We start from the raw sequence: 14,897 nt of genomic DNA on the forward strand, positions 1-14,897 counted from the left end.
GTAGCTGGGCGGGGGCTATGTCGAGCTCAGTCAAGAGCTCCCTCTCGAAGCGAGTAAAGGGGAAGCGGAGCTTGACCTTCTTGAACATGGTGGCATAGACGAAGCATAAGGGTTCACCATTGTTCCCCTGGTCGTCGGTGCAGATGGGCTCCCCAGGGGGACAAGTACGAACGGTCACCTTGTCATCATGCTCCTTGAAAAGGAAAGGTGAGCTTTATCACCTTTCTTGAGGCGAAGGATGTCGATGTCGGTGTTGATGGAAGAGGTCTTACCCAGCAAAGCTGAAGTAGCCCAGGGGTACAACTGTTTGTAGTCAGGAGGAGGTCTCACAGCTGCGTTGGTTTGAGGTGGGGTTGGTTGCGATTGGACGGGTCGAGAGGATGCGGGTCTCTCGGCCTGGCTCGAAGGGATACTGGGATCCCTTGGTGGATTGCGAGAAGAAGAAGGGATGACCCTACGAGTTTTCGGTGGAGGGTTTGGAGTGATTTTGGTGCGAGCCATCAGAAGAACTGCAAAGAAGATGAAAAAGGGAAGAGATGAGAGTTCATAAACAGAGTGACTCAACTGAAAAGAAGACAGAACGAACAAGGGGGGCTCGCAGAGAGAAAGCTAGAAAACCTAAACGCAGGAAAAAGCGAAGCAAAGAACAAAAACAACCCACAACGTATGCTCCAGACAGTTAATGGATGATGCAAACCGATTAAAATGCAGCAAATGTCAGTGGGAGAGATAAAAAGTTACCTTTTGATGATCAAAGGTGTATTGAGCAAGATGATGATCGAGGGAGACGAAGCGTTCGCTAAAAGTGTTTCGGGAGTTTGGAGTGAAGAAGAAGATAATGAAACAATGAAGTGGCGCAAAGGTTTTAAGAATTTCGAACGTTGCAGGAAGCGCAAACGGCAATGAATAATAGTCGTTGATAAGTCCACGTGCCATCTGATCGAAGGGGGTTGGTGAAATGTCAAATCAGTAAACAGTATGAGCGTCAGCGCACAAGGCCACGTAGATCGCCGAAAATTCAACTCCTTAGTCTTTTCGCTAGACAAGTCACAGCTTAAGACTGAGGGGCTTGTGTACCGATCAGGTCATCGGGTGTGATGACGTGGATAGTAAGCGACTACGTGGGGCGTGCTTAGCGGGACACGTGGACAAGAGAAAGATGAATGGTCAAGAAGTTAGCATAGTCGTCGTTTATGGAAGTGGCGTTCTACAATGTACATAGTCGGTTGTCGCCAGGTTTTCGTATCATCGCCGTGTTAGATGATGGAAGATCAGGTGGTCAGGAATCACCACAAGAGGCATATCGCCGGATTTCCCAATAAACTTGGTTGAAGCTGTTGGAGGTTCAGGCGTGTAGGTTCAGTAAAGATGATCATTACGTCAGCATGAAGCATGGAGGTTAAGTGAGTTGGAGGACACAACTTGCTCATCGATGATGGGATTCCCAGAGTGGACATTCGTCGATGGCAAGGTTCCCTCAGCTAGAACATGCATGGCGTGGTGGGGAGGAAGGTGGCACCTGCGACAAGCGATATCACAGAGATGATGTACTTTGTTGCATCCGATACTCGCTTTGTCGGGTGGCGTTCCAGAGCGCGTTACGTGCTAGGTTACACCTTGAATAAGAGATTTGGCCGCATAACAGGATGCTACACAAAAATGACGCTTAAGTCACTCTAGCCCAGATGATGACACGTGTAGGGTTGGATGCTGCATAGAAATGACGCTCAAATTACCCCAGCCCAGATGATGACACGTGTACAGTTGGATGCGAGCCACGCGTCCAAAGTGTAACCGTCTGGAGAGAGAAAATACTTAGGTATAAAAGGTAAACTTAACAGAATTTGCAGAGGTACGTGGATGACGACTCATTATTTTGTTGAGAACACTTGAGTACAGTTCTACAACACTTAGTTTTCTCTCAGTTTTTGGGTGTTCCTGTTACTGACTTGAGCGTCGGAGAGCCACCGGCCGCAGAGGCGCCATACTGTGTTTTTCAGGTTCTCAGAGAGACAATTTGTAGCGTGGACTTGAAGCGCACATGGTGTTAAAGCTGGTGAGGAAAGATCGTGACGAGGCATCGTTCTTGCGCTTAGTCAACCGGCAGGATCAAAAGGAATTTGGGATGCAATTGAAAATGGTCCTTTATCCCAATGTTTGAAAAGGATGGATCTGTCATTGAGAAACCATGGTCTCAATGGAGTGATGCATAAAGCAAAAAGGTCAAATTCGATTGCATTGCCAAAAATATTATAACATATGCTTTAAATTCTGATGAGTTTTTCAAGGTCTCGCAATGCAAATCATCAAAAGAAATGTGGGACACTTTGGAAGTCACTCATGAAGGAACAAATGAGGTGAAAAGAGCTAGAAAGCATGCTCTTATCCAAGAGTATGAGATGTTTAGAATGCTTAAAGGAGAAACAATTGCTGAGGTGCATAAAAGATTTACGCACATCATCAATCACCTTATGAGCCTAGACAAGACCTTTGATAAAGAAGAGCTGAACATCAAGATCTTAAAATGTCTTGATAGAGCATGGCAACCAAAGGTAACTGCTATTTTCGAATGTAAAGATCTAACATCATTAAGTGTTGCTTCTTTGTTTGGAAAGCTTAGGGAACATGAGTTAGAGATGAATAGACTCAATGTTTAAGAGAGTGAAGATAAGCACACAAGGAGCATAGTCTTGAAAGCATCCAAACACAAGGGAAAGAAAGATTCTAGTGATGATAGTGATGAAAAAAACCTTAGCTTGCTGTCAAGAAAATTCAGCAAATTCCTAAAGAGAAACCGCAACAAAGACAACAACAAGGATAGGTATGGAAACAAGAAACCTAATGAATTCAATTCAAATAACTATACTTGTTTTGGTTGTGGTGAGCAAGGTCATATAAAGGCAGATTGTCCAAACAAGAGCAAAGAGAAAAAGACTAGTTACAAGGAGAAGAAAGGCAAGACAAAAAGAGCCTACATAGCTTGGGATGAAAATGAGGTGTCATCATCAAGTTCTTCATCAAGTGAAGATGAAAAAGCAAACATATGTTTGGTAGCTGAAAATGATGATGAATCTTGCAGCTCAAGTGAGGTAAGTTCATGTGCTTCCTTAAATGAACAAAATTATAGTGAATTGCTTGAAGCTTTTCAAGAAACACATGATGAAGCTAATAGATTGGTCTTTTCAAACAACCGATTGAAAGATCTTAACAGTTGGCTTGAAAAGAGAGTTAAATCACTTGAAGAGGATTTGGAAAAAGCAAAAAGTGATTTTGAAAAATTGGAAAATCATTTCAAAAATGCCTCTTGCAAGTGTGATACTCTCATTCGCAAAAATTGTGAAAATCTTGAGAAAAAGGTTCATTATCTTGTTGAAACTGTGGACAAGCTTTCAAAGGGAAAATCAAACTTTGAGAATGTCTTGGCATCTCAAAGCTGTGTTTTTGGAAAGGCTGGTTTATGCTTTAATGCACAAAACAAGCAAGATAAGTTTTCAATTTTTTTTTTAAGAAAATCAGAAAAACAACCGATTGTTAAGACGAAACAACCGGTTGTTACATGCTTTTACTGCATGAAGAAAGGCCACTCTGTTAGGTTCTGTAAAATAAGGAAATATTCTGTTCCAAGAGGTTTTATGAAATGGATTCCTAAGGGATGTGATGTTTCTAATTGCAAAGAAAAGACAAACGGACCCAAATTTGTAAGGGGACCAAATCTTGCTACTTGAAATCGTTTATGCAGGAAAAATAAAGAAAAAGGGAAGAACTGAGTCATCTGATCAAGCTGTTGAAGAAAAAGGGAGTCATTGAAGCTGAATCAATGCTATGCAAAAGACCTCAACAGTGAAAAGAGGCTTCTTGATCATAAAACACATGGCTCATTGAAGAATCAACATAAGGATAAGACTTTCCTTTATTTGTTCTTAATTTTTGTTTCAAAGCTATTTCTTATGGCCAAACAATCTTTTTATAATCAATGTCATCTGCTTTGAACTGCTTCTGCTCATGGTTAAAATTCAAAAACAAGTTTTTTACTGCTGCAGAAAAACAATCGATTGTTTCTTCGAAACAACCGATTGCTTTGGGTCTGACAACACTATGAAGAAATGGTTTTAATTGCTATTTTGAATTTCTATCCGTTGCAGATCAATTTAAAAGAGAGAATCTTGGTCAAAGAATCTGTGTTGAAAGCTGATTATGTTCAGAAAGAAGTTACAACAGTCATAAAGGAATATATTCCAAAATCTTGGAATTTCAAGAGCCTTAATGACTAGTCAAAGATCACATGTGAAGACCATGTGATTTTCAGCTTTTTCTGACATTTTCTGTGCAGAGCAGAGTCAAGTCCTCTCTCTCTGAAAACCAGGTACCCATTGAATGAAATTAAATTCAAATTGATTCTCTTACTGCTATAAAATCTGGTGCAGATTTCTTCCACAAGAACAACCAATTGCAACATCTCTTGCAATATCTCTTGCAACATCTCTTGCAAAAATCTGTGAAGTGTGTTCTCCTCTGTTTTCGTCTCTGCCATCATGGAATCAACTCCTCCCACCTAAAAAAGAGTCAAAACCAGGGTTGTAAGGTCTGGAGGAAGGCTAAAAGGCTGGTTTTCTGGAGACAATGATCTCATTGAGAAGTATAGGTATGAAACAAGTATCAAGAAGATAAACAACCCCAAGGTTGTATGCTTTGATTGGCTGAAAAGTCAAAAGCTTGATAATGTGAGAAGGCTGCTTAAGGATCAATCTCTCAGAAAGTTCCTGGAGATGAAGGGAAACACTTATCCAGATTTGGTGAGGGTGTTCTACACAAACTTGAAGTTTGAGGGAAACAATTTTGTTTCTCATGTGAAAGGTGTAGAAATGGAGATAACTCATGAAGTATGGACTGCTGTTGCTGGTCTTAAGTTCTTTGGTCTGAGAATCAACAAGGGAAACCTTAGTGTGGTGGAGGATTTTAACAAAATCCAATTATACAAAAGTTGCTTAAAGAATAAACATGCTCAAGTTAGTACATGCTCGGTTGGAGGTTTGAAGCTTGATGAGAGATTGCTTGCTCTCATTGTAACTTGGATTCTAACTCCAAGGGGGAGTAATCATTCTGTGCTAATTGAAGAAGATCTGGTTTATATCTTCTGCATCACCAAGAAAATCAAAATCAATTGGATCCATATCATCAAAGAACACATGCAAAAAGCCATGAGGTTAGGTGATTATCATTATCCATAGGCTGTTTTGATATCTAAATTTCTACTCTATTTTGAAGTTAATCTTGAAGATGAAACTTCTGAGCTGGTCAAGTCAACTCAAGAGTTGAGCAATGGATCACTCAGCAAGATGGGTTTTACAAAAGTAGGTGGAAAATGGATAAGCAAGGATGGTGATCATGGTGCCTCATCTAGTGGTGCTGCTAATCTTGAACAAGATGAACCTGCTGATATGGATGTTCAAAATGATGATCAACTTGAAGATTATCAAGATGTTGAACCTAGTGCTGGTGCTAGAGATCAGGAAGATGGAATGCCAACCATGTCTTCTTTTGAAAGATACATGATCAATAGGCTTGATACTTTTGGGGAGAATCAAAGAAATCTTCAAGATCTATGTGTTAGCAACTTCCAGAACATTGATAACAGATTCAACAACATGGATGCAAGATTCATGACTCTGGATGAACAGATTGAAGCTGTTCAGAATCAAATCTTTGATCTTCAGTTTGTTGATGAAGAAGAATGAAGGAAAATCAACCGATTGGCTATCGGAACAATCGATTGTTTTCTTGCTATTACATCTGGTTTTTAAATTTCTTTCTTTCTGCTGTTGCTGCTTTATTTCTGATGTAATCCAAACAATATCTTGTTTTATATCTTATCTTTGTCTATTTGTGAAGACAAATAGGGGGAGATATATGTTGTGTTTTAAGTTTCTGTTTTCAGTTGATAAAACAGTTTGGGTTATGTAATATGTTTCTGATATTATGCTTTGAACTTTAATTGTTTATCTGTGCGCTAACAAAATATCAGAAGTTCAATGTTTTGCTCAAAGTTCTATTGCAGGAACTGCTTCAGATTTAATCAGGTACAACACAAGCATCAGGGATTTGTCTTCATCAAATAGGGGGAGATTGTTGAACCAAGTGATGTTCAAGTTTTGAAGAATCCAAATCCTTTGAAGGATGTTGAAGCCTTTGCTGTGCTTGGTGTTGCTGTGCTGGTTTAGCTTAGTTCTGGGGTAGTTTATATGTTGTAATCCACCATTTGATTAAATCTAAAGCATTAGCAATCTCAATCTTTGTGAAAGTAAAATGTTTTCAAACTAAGTTAAAACAACCGATTGGTTTGTCGAAACAACCGATTGTTTATACTTAGCTGTTTTGAGAAAAAGATTGAAAACTGTTTTTAAATGCTTAAACTGTTAAGTACCAAAACAACCGATTGATTAGAGGAAACAACCGATTGTTTGTTTTGGGACCATAACAGAAAATCTGTTTTATCTTTGACTGAGCTTTAAATGATTTAACTGCTTACGCTCCAGTCATTAAATGCTTTGACCAATCTTTTAATGCAATTTAAGAGTTTGTTAAGATTTGATAACAAACTACATCTTTGAATATATTCAGAAAAACAGATTTGAGATTTAAGAATCTTTGACAAGTTTTTGTTAAGAGTTTTGAGTTTTTCAAAGAGCTGAGATTGCTAAGAGTTTGTGATTGATCAAAGTGTATGGAATAGGATTCTGCTTGTATTGATTTCAGATTATCTTCTGTAACAAGTGTAATCCTTGTACTCTGTTGAACAAGTATTCGTTTCTATGTTTGCTGAGATTGGCTCTGTGTTCTTGAGGGGATCAAGGTCAACAATCTTAGTGTTGGTGTGTTGACCAAGGAGAGTGTGTTTCTTGAGGTGTTCAAGGTCATTTCTCTTGGTTGTTGTGTAAGTGATCAAGGTGTGATTGCTTAGTGGATTTCCTCAAGGTTTCTGAGAAGACTGGATGTAGCTCTAGGTTTGGAGTGAACCAGTATAAACAGTTGTGTACAATCTCTCTATCTCTAACTCTTTAAATTCAGTTTATTTTGTTGTTTACTGGTATAAACAACCGATTGTTTCTACGAAACAACCGATTGTTTTTTTGGTACTACAGCTTTTGCTTGCTGTTTTGGCTAACTGAATTTCTGAATCAATTGTTTTCTGAGATAAATTCATTCTAGTTTTGAAAAGTTTGCGAAAACTCTCTTTAAACAATTCACCCCCCTCTAGTTTAAAGCCATCTTTTCTAACATTAATATTCCTCTTCTGAAATCGAAATCATTTCCCCCTTTCCTTATTTCTCTTTCGATTCACAAATGGAAGGGTTTGGGAAATGATAGTCACCGAGTGACTTTAGGGGAGGAGTGTGGAGAAAGAGTTGGAAAGAATGCTCTATGTGAGGAGGGGTGGGAGGGTTTGCGGTAATGAGAGTGAGAAGATTTAGGGTTTAGTGAAAGGGTTCGAAAGACTGCTCTTTGTGAGGTGTGAATGGGTCAGCTTTCCAAAGAGGTAAAAGTGAGGTTTTCAAAGGGATCAAAAGAAAAAAAAAATTGAAAAAAAAGGAATGGTATGGAGGGAAGAAAATACTGGAGAGTGAATATTTCGAAGGACAATTGTGACGGTTCTAAATGACACATTTTGACGGAGAGTTCTGGCAGTTATTAAACTGTCGTATTATACAGAAAATTGTGGCAGTTTTTAGTAACTGGCATATTAAAACCGCCACTACATACACGTTTTTTTGTAGTGAGTTCTAAAAAAAATTCAAAAAGAAAAAATTTGAAATTTTAACTAAAAATAGCAAGCTGAAACTCATTCTGGGAGTGACAAGTGGCACTCTGTATGACTTACACGTGTGCAAAACCCCATTTCTTTAAATACTCCATTTCTTTATATACACTTTCAGCGTTTCTCTCTCCTATTACTCAACTTCCCCGGTTTCTCTTTCTTTTTCGTTGCCTTTTGGTTTCTTCTTCTCTAGGTTTCCTGTATGGTTCTTCATTTCTGGCTTCTTCATTTCATTTCTGCCTTCTCCTTCTCGAGGTGATTATTGCTTCTGTTATGTGGATTCTGTTCATCTCATTTACGATTTCTTTGTTCCACAACATAAAAATGAAAACTTTTTTGGTTTTTCTTATCAAAGTTTCGTTCTTTTCATGTTTCTACCGTTTCTTTACTTCTTTGTTGTTCACATGGTTGATTCTGTGTTTTTTTGTTACTTTTGACAGCATAAAAATGATATCCATCTACATTTCAGTTTTTGCAGCAACCGGTGGAAGTGGAATGAATTTTCGTTCATATCCATCGTATGTTCAAACACCACGGTAAGATCTTTTCCTTCTTCTGTTCGTCTATCCTCATGGTTTTTTTTCATTTTTCACTTTTTTGCTGATTTAATCTTTTCTGCAGTTTTTCCATCTACATTTCAGTTTCTGCAGCAACCGGTAGTGGAAGTAGAATGGATTTTCGTTCATATCCATCTTATGTTCAAGCACCAAGGTGAGATCTTTTCCTTCTTCTGTTCGTCTGTCCTCATGGTTTTTTTCATTTTTCATTTTTTTGCTGATTTAATCTTTTCTGGAGTTTTTACATCTACATTTCAGTTTCTGTAGCAACCGGTAGTGGAAGTGGAATGGATTTTCGTTCATATCCATCGTATGTTCAAGCACCAAGGTGAGATCTTTTCCTTCTTCTGTTCGTCTGTCCTCATGGTTGTTTTCATTGTTCATTTTTTGGTGATTAATCGTTAATGGAGTTTTTTTGGGCTACTTAAGGTTTGGACTTCCACTCAAAGAGATCTCTTTTTTGTTGTTAAACTTTCTTTGGCAAATTTTGAACACCTTTTCTCCATCTACATTTCAGTTTCTGCAGCAACCTGTAGTGCAAGTGGAATGGGATTTTCGTTCATATCCATCTTTTGTTTCAGCATCAAGGTGAAATCTTTTCCTTCCTTTGTTTTCATTGTTGTTTTCATTGTTCATTTTTTTTGCTGATAAAATCGTTAATGGAGTTTTTTTTGTGCTACTTAGTGTTTGGACTTCCTCTCAAAGATGTACAGAAACCGGTAGTGGAATGGCTACTTATTATGTCCCTTATTTGATAACTCTTTTAAGTTTAGTTAGTTTATTTGATAACTCTCATACATGTGTTTATTTTCTTTTAGGATCTTCCTTTTGCTTTTGCAAATTATATTCGGGAAAACAGGTTAAAGTATGTTGTCTTTCATCGACATAATAGTGAAGTAAATTGCAAAATTCTGATAAGGCCACCAAAGCTTCTATTAAATTTGGTTGTGGATGGAGAGAATTTTGTCAGATCCATGCACTCTGTGAAGACCACAAATTGATCTTTCATAGTGGAGTAACCCCAATTCATATGATGGTGTTGTTAGTGCTGTGAAAATTCAAGATTGTATTCTGAATTTAATTTTCCAAGGACAATGTTCTGATTATAGAGATTCAATTACTATTATAGATAGATGTAATTTGCAAATTGTTGTAATGTCCAATATAGAAAATTAATTGTTTACTTTATTTTAGTTATCAAATTTTGTTTAAATACATGGTCAAATTTTGTAATCTAATATTAAATATTCTTATGAAATGTTATTTTGTATAGTTTACTTTGAAAAGAGACATGAATGTGTGTTATTTTTTTTATTCTCATTAATGTATTTAATTTTATTATTCGCATTAATGTATTCTTTAGACAAACTTTAACGTTAAGATTATTCGCATTATATTATTCTTCAAAATTAAAATTCAATTTCAAAATTCAAATTCAAATTCTTCAAAATGCATATTAACATTAATTAATATTAATATTAATATTCAAAATTTAGAATTCCAAGATCATTAATTACCTTTCTGCTTCATATCTTCTTTTTCTGATTCATATCTTCTTCTGCTGCACACTTATTTCGAATTCCAAGATTATTATTATTATTATTATTATTATTATTATTATTAATCTTCAAATATTTAATTTTTCATATTTTCAAATTTTTTAATTCCAAGATCATTAATTACCTTTCTGATTCATATCTTCTTTTTCTGACTTCTTCTATTGTTGCACACTTATTTCCCAGATTATTATTATTATTATTATTATTATTCCAATATTTAATTTTTCATATTTTCAAATTTTACAATCCAATATCATTAATTACCTTTTTGATTCATATCTTCTTTTTCTAACTTCTTCTGCACACTTATAATTCCAAAATTATTATTATTACTAATAATCTTCAAATATTTAATTTTTCAGATTTTCAAATTTTCAAATTTAAAATTTCAACAACATTAATAACATTAATTACCTTTGTGATTCATATCTTATTTTTCTGACTTCTCCTGCTACACACTATTTCCAATTCCAAGATTATTATTATTACAAATGTTCAAATATTTAATTTTTCAGAATTTAAAATTTTAAAATTTAGCATTTCATTCAAATGCTTAAATAAATACAAAAATTAAATGATTTAATGTTTTACACAAATAAAAGTTATTTTAGTTTATAAAAGTTAATTGAAAATTTATAAATATCAAATACCATTAAATAAATGAAGTTTTCAGTCATTTTTACACACATATCCCATTTGGTTCAAAACACTTTTCTAAAATTATAAGATCTGACATTCCCATTTTCTACTTTCAGTAAACTTAGATTTGATTTTAAACCTTTACCCGCGTGCGTTGCATTGGTTTTTTTGTTTCTATTACCTTCCTGGCTTAAGTCATTAATGTTGTTTTGTGCTCTTTGTATCCAACTTTTTCTCTTCTTTGATTTCTTTTCCTTTTTCATGAATCTGTCAACCCCACAACTACTTTCAGAGGTTTGTATCTTCATTTTCCTGTTTTGCGAAGGAAGTATTAAAAAGTTTTCATTTTTTTAAATATCATTTTGTAGAGATCTGATTTTATACTTCTACCAACTTTCTTACATTTGGTTCTTTTGTTTTTATTACCTGATTATGTTAAGTCATTATCTCACTTTTTCTCCTCTTTGATTTCTTTATAGTTTCAGTAATTTGTGAATGGCACCGCTACTTTTATAGCTTTGTTTCTTGATTTTCATGTTTTCAAACTGATTCCCCAGTATATCAAGCACCAAGGAAAGATTTTTTCCTTCTTTCGTCCGCATGCAAAAGCAAGAGTCTATGGTCATATGAAATTGGTAAGATTTCTCTGTTAGGGTTTCCACCTTTCTGTCTATGTTCTGCATCTGCGTATTCTGGCAATCTGTGTATTATTTCAGAAATTTCAAAGCAAGGGTTCTTTTTTGTGCTAATCAAGAATCCTCTTTTGCAAATGTCCTAAGCAAACCTACCTAAAATTCCATTTATTTGCATAGTACGGTTATCCGATCATGCTAGGAATTTCAAAAATGGTGTACTTTCTTTTCAAATGTTTTCTTTATTATGCAACCTGACTTTTAAAAGTCAAACCACAAGTTTATTAATCGCAATGCTGGAAGTAGAATTGTTTGCACGTTTTACAGTTTCGATTTTTTATAGGCTTAATCTCTTCTGTACGAAACCTGACATGCTTAACTTCGTTTTTGTCATTCATTGAACATTTTTAAACTTAAGTTTTTTGTCATTACAGTTTGGAACGTTTTTGTCACAATACAAGACAAAGATGTAAAATACTTTATCATTTTCTTTCATATTTTTTTGTACTACAGTTTAATGTAATTTATATTAATCATGCTTAATGTTTGTTGCTATCTTTCAGGGTGATAGAATTCATGTTTCCGTTAGAAGAACTCTAATTTATAAATTTCAAAATGATATTTTTGAGGATAAAGTTTATTCCTTCAATTTCTTTAGTGTGTCTACTAATACAGGATCTTATGGCACTACCTGTCACCAATACAAAATAAATTTTCAGTTTGGAACCAAAGTAACCTGTGTTGGTAATGATCTGGTCTCATGTCCAAAACCTCATTACACACCAATTTTTGTGTTAAAGGCGTCTGGTTTTGATACGGACTACTTAGTCGGTTAGTAATATTCTTTTACTTGAACAAATTTCTTTCGACATTTTTTTAAATGAATATGTTTTTACAGATGTTATTGGAATATTAACTGGTGTGGGAACTGAAAGAGAGCTGAATAGATCAAGTTCAACAACTAAGTTAAATGCGATTTCTATTGAAGCTGATGGGTAAGCTAATATTTTGTACCATAACGAATCCAAAATATTTTTTCTTACAATTGTAATTTTAACTTACAACAGCTACCGCATTGAGTGTACTTTATTTGGTAACTATGTTGATGAGCTCAATACATTTATATCATCTGGAGATGTGGAAAATATTGTCATCAGAGTGCACTTTGCTAAAGTAAAAATTTTCCAGGGTATGTGAAGTGATGAATTTCTAATTTATTTAAATTTTTTTATTGCTATTTTATTTACATGATATTTGTTATAAAACAATGCATTATATTTTAATGCAAACAAGGTTTTTCTACAAAATTGCTTGGACTGTACGAAAATAATATATAATGATAAGTCCAAAGATGCAACCGAACTCAAGAAAATGTTAGTTTAATATATTATTTTTCGATAATTAAAATGTATGAACCTTTCTAACCACAACTTTTACATGTGTAGGATGATTGAAAGTACAGATTCTCCTACACAGGGACTCAGTCAATTGTGTGATTCTGGAAAACAGAATGTTGAGGATGAATTCATCAGCTTCATTCATAGAAATACTATTCAAGGCCTGAAAGATTGCAAAAAGGTATTACTAATGTTTTTTAACAGATTTTTGAAATGGATTATTAATATTTTAAGATTATTTTTTTTTCTTTTTACAGGAAAGCACTTTTGTTATCTTAGCTACAATAAAACATATTGTAGCTGATGACGATTGGTGGTACACAACTTGCTTATGCGGTAAAGCTGTTTACCCTGATTCTAAAATGTTTTTTTGTGAGAAATGTAACAAACATGTTATCAAAGTCCAACAGAGGTAGTGTTTGTACTTTCCTGAATTTATTTTTAATTACATATTACATATTTCTTAATACTTATTACTTATTATATTATTATATTAATTATTTTTTATTAATTTTAATTATTAATTTGTTAATAATTAACTATTAATTATATTCGTTAAATTATAGATAGAATTTGTAAACCTTTATGTATTTTATATTTCAGGTATAAGCTGAAGCTGCGAGTGATTGATGAAACGAATTCCACGACTTTCGTTCTATTTGACAGGGATGCCACTACACTGATCAATAAATCTTGCGCCGAATTATTTGAAAGTCATGATAAGGTAAATTATCGAACCATGCATATGTTTATTTATGCATATAAGAAAAGGTTATTATATTAATTGATTTTTTTTTTAATATTTAGAACGTTGATTCTGGTGTACTACCAAAAGACTTTGATCTTTTGATTGACAAAGTTGTGTTGTTTAAAGTTGGTTGTGTTAAATATCAATATCTTAGGTTTGACCAATCATTCCGTGTCAAAAAAGTTTGTATTGATGATAGTACTATACAAAGGTTTTGTGAAGGTCGTGTTGAAAATGTGGTATGTTTCCTAATTTTAGTGTATTATTACTTACATTTTACCCTTAAATTCATTATTTATACTATTCTTACTTAATTTAATTTAGTTATCATTTTGTGAAGGAACTTCATTCTCAGAAGAAAAGACTGTGTACTGTTAAAGATGTCCAACATAATGAGTCTTTTGTACCACTTTCTTAGGTAATTATCATTTGAAGTATTAACTTAAAAAAATAATAATTTACTCTTACTAATATGTTTTGTTATCATCGCAGGATTTATTTAATAAATTTTCCACTGAAGCTGCTGATTTGCAATCTAAAACTATTGATTTAGGCAGTGATAGTGTCTTAGGTACTGCTACTGAATTGGTTGCTCCACGGGTTACAACAGATTTTGCTTCACCTGCTCACACACCTGATGATGATATCCCACTGAGGATATTAAGAAAAAATATCAAGATCGAAAAGGGAGTAGTATAATTTCATACTGTTTCTCTAATGTTTTGTAACTTGAATGATCTATTTTCATGTCTTTTTTCTTTAATTTCTATATAGAACATATTATGATGTATTAGTACAATTATATTTTTAAATCGCTTTATGTAATATTGTTGGTTTCATATGTTGACATTATGTTTGAGGTACGTACTGACTTTATAATTCATTTTGACATTATATTTTGTTCTTTCATGAAATCTCATAATCGTAATGGTAAGTGCCTCAACTTTTACTTTTTCTTTAATTCATAAATTTATATAGAATTATATATTATTCTATTAATTATAATTTGTGTTTTTTTTGTGAAGGTTATTGAAATATTTTTTTCCTTTCCCAGGTATTGTTTTCCTTTATTACAGGTATTGTTTTTTCGTCAATTCATTTTTTATAGATAATACCTTAGTATGTGATAAAAAAGAAATCTTTGTGTAATGCTATGTTTGTCCTTACGAGAAAGATTTTTAAAAAAAATAAATAAATTTCCCTTACACTCAACCTCTAAGAATTCAAACGGATATAGAGGATAACATTAACTACGTGTTAGAGCAATTAATGCATCACTTCATTTTTTATTTTTTATTTTTGCATAAACTGTCCCTTCTGTATCATTTACACTTTTTTCAAAGTATTCATTTCATCTTCCAAGATTAATTAATTAAAAATTATGGATAGAAGTAATAATTACAGAAGTTAAAAGTATTATATTTTAAATTCAATATGAAATTATATTTTAAATTTTAAATTTTAATTACAGGTAGGTTATTTAATGTTGGAGGTTAGGGTTTAAGTATTTAATTTAAATATATGTATATATATATAATATAATATATTAATA

This window comes from Phaseolus vulgaris, chromosome 5 (assembly GCF_000499845.2).
Source record: "Phaseolus vulgaris cultivar G19833 chromosome 5, P. vulgaris v2.0, whole genome shotgun sequence".
Taxonomy (NCBI): domain Eukaryota; kingdom Viridiplantae; phylum Streptophyta; class Magnoliopsida; order Fabales; family Fabaceae; genus Phaseolus; species Phaseolus vulgaris.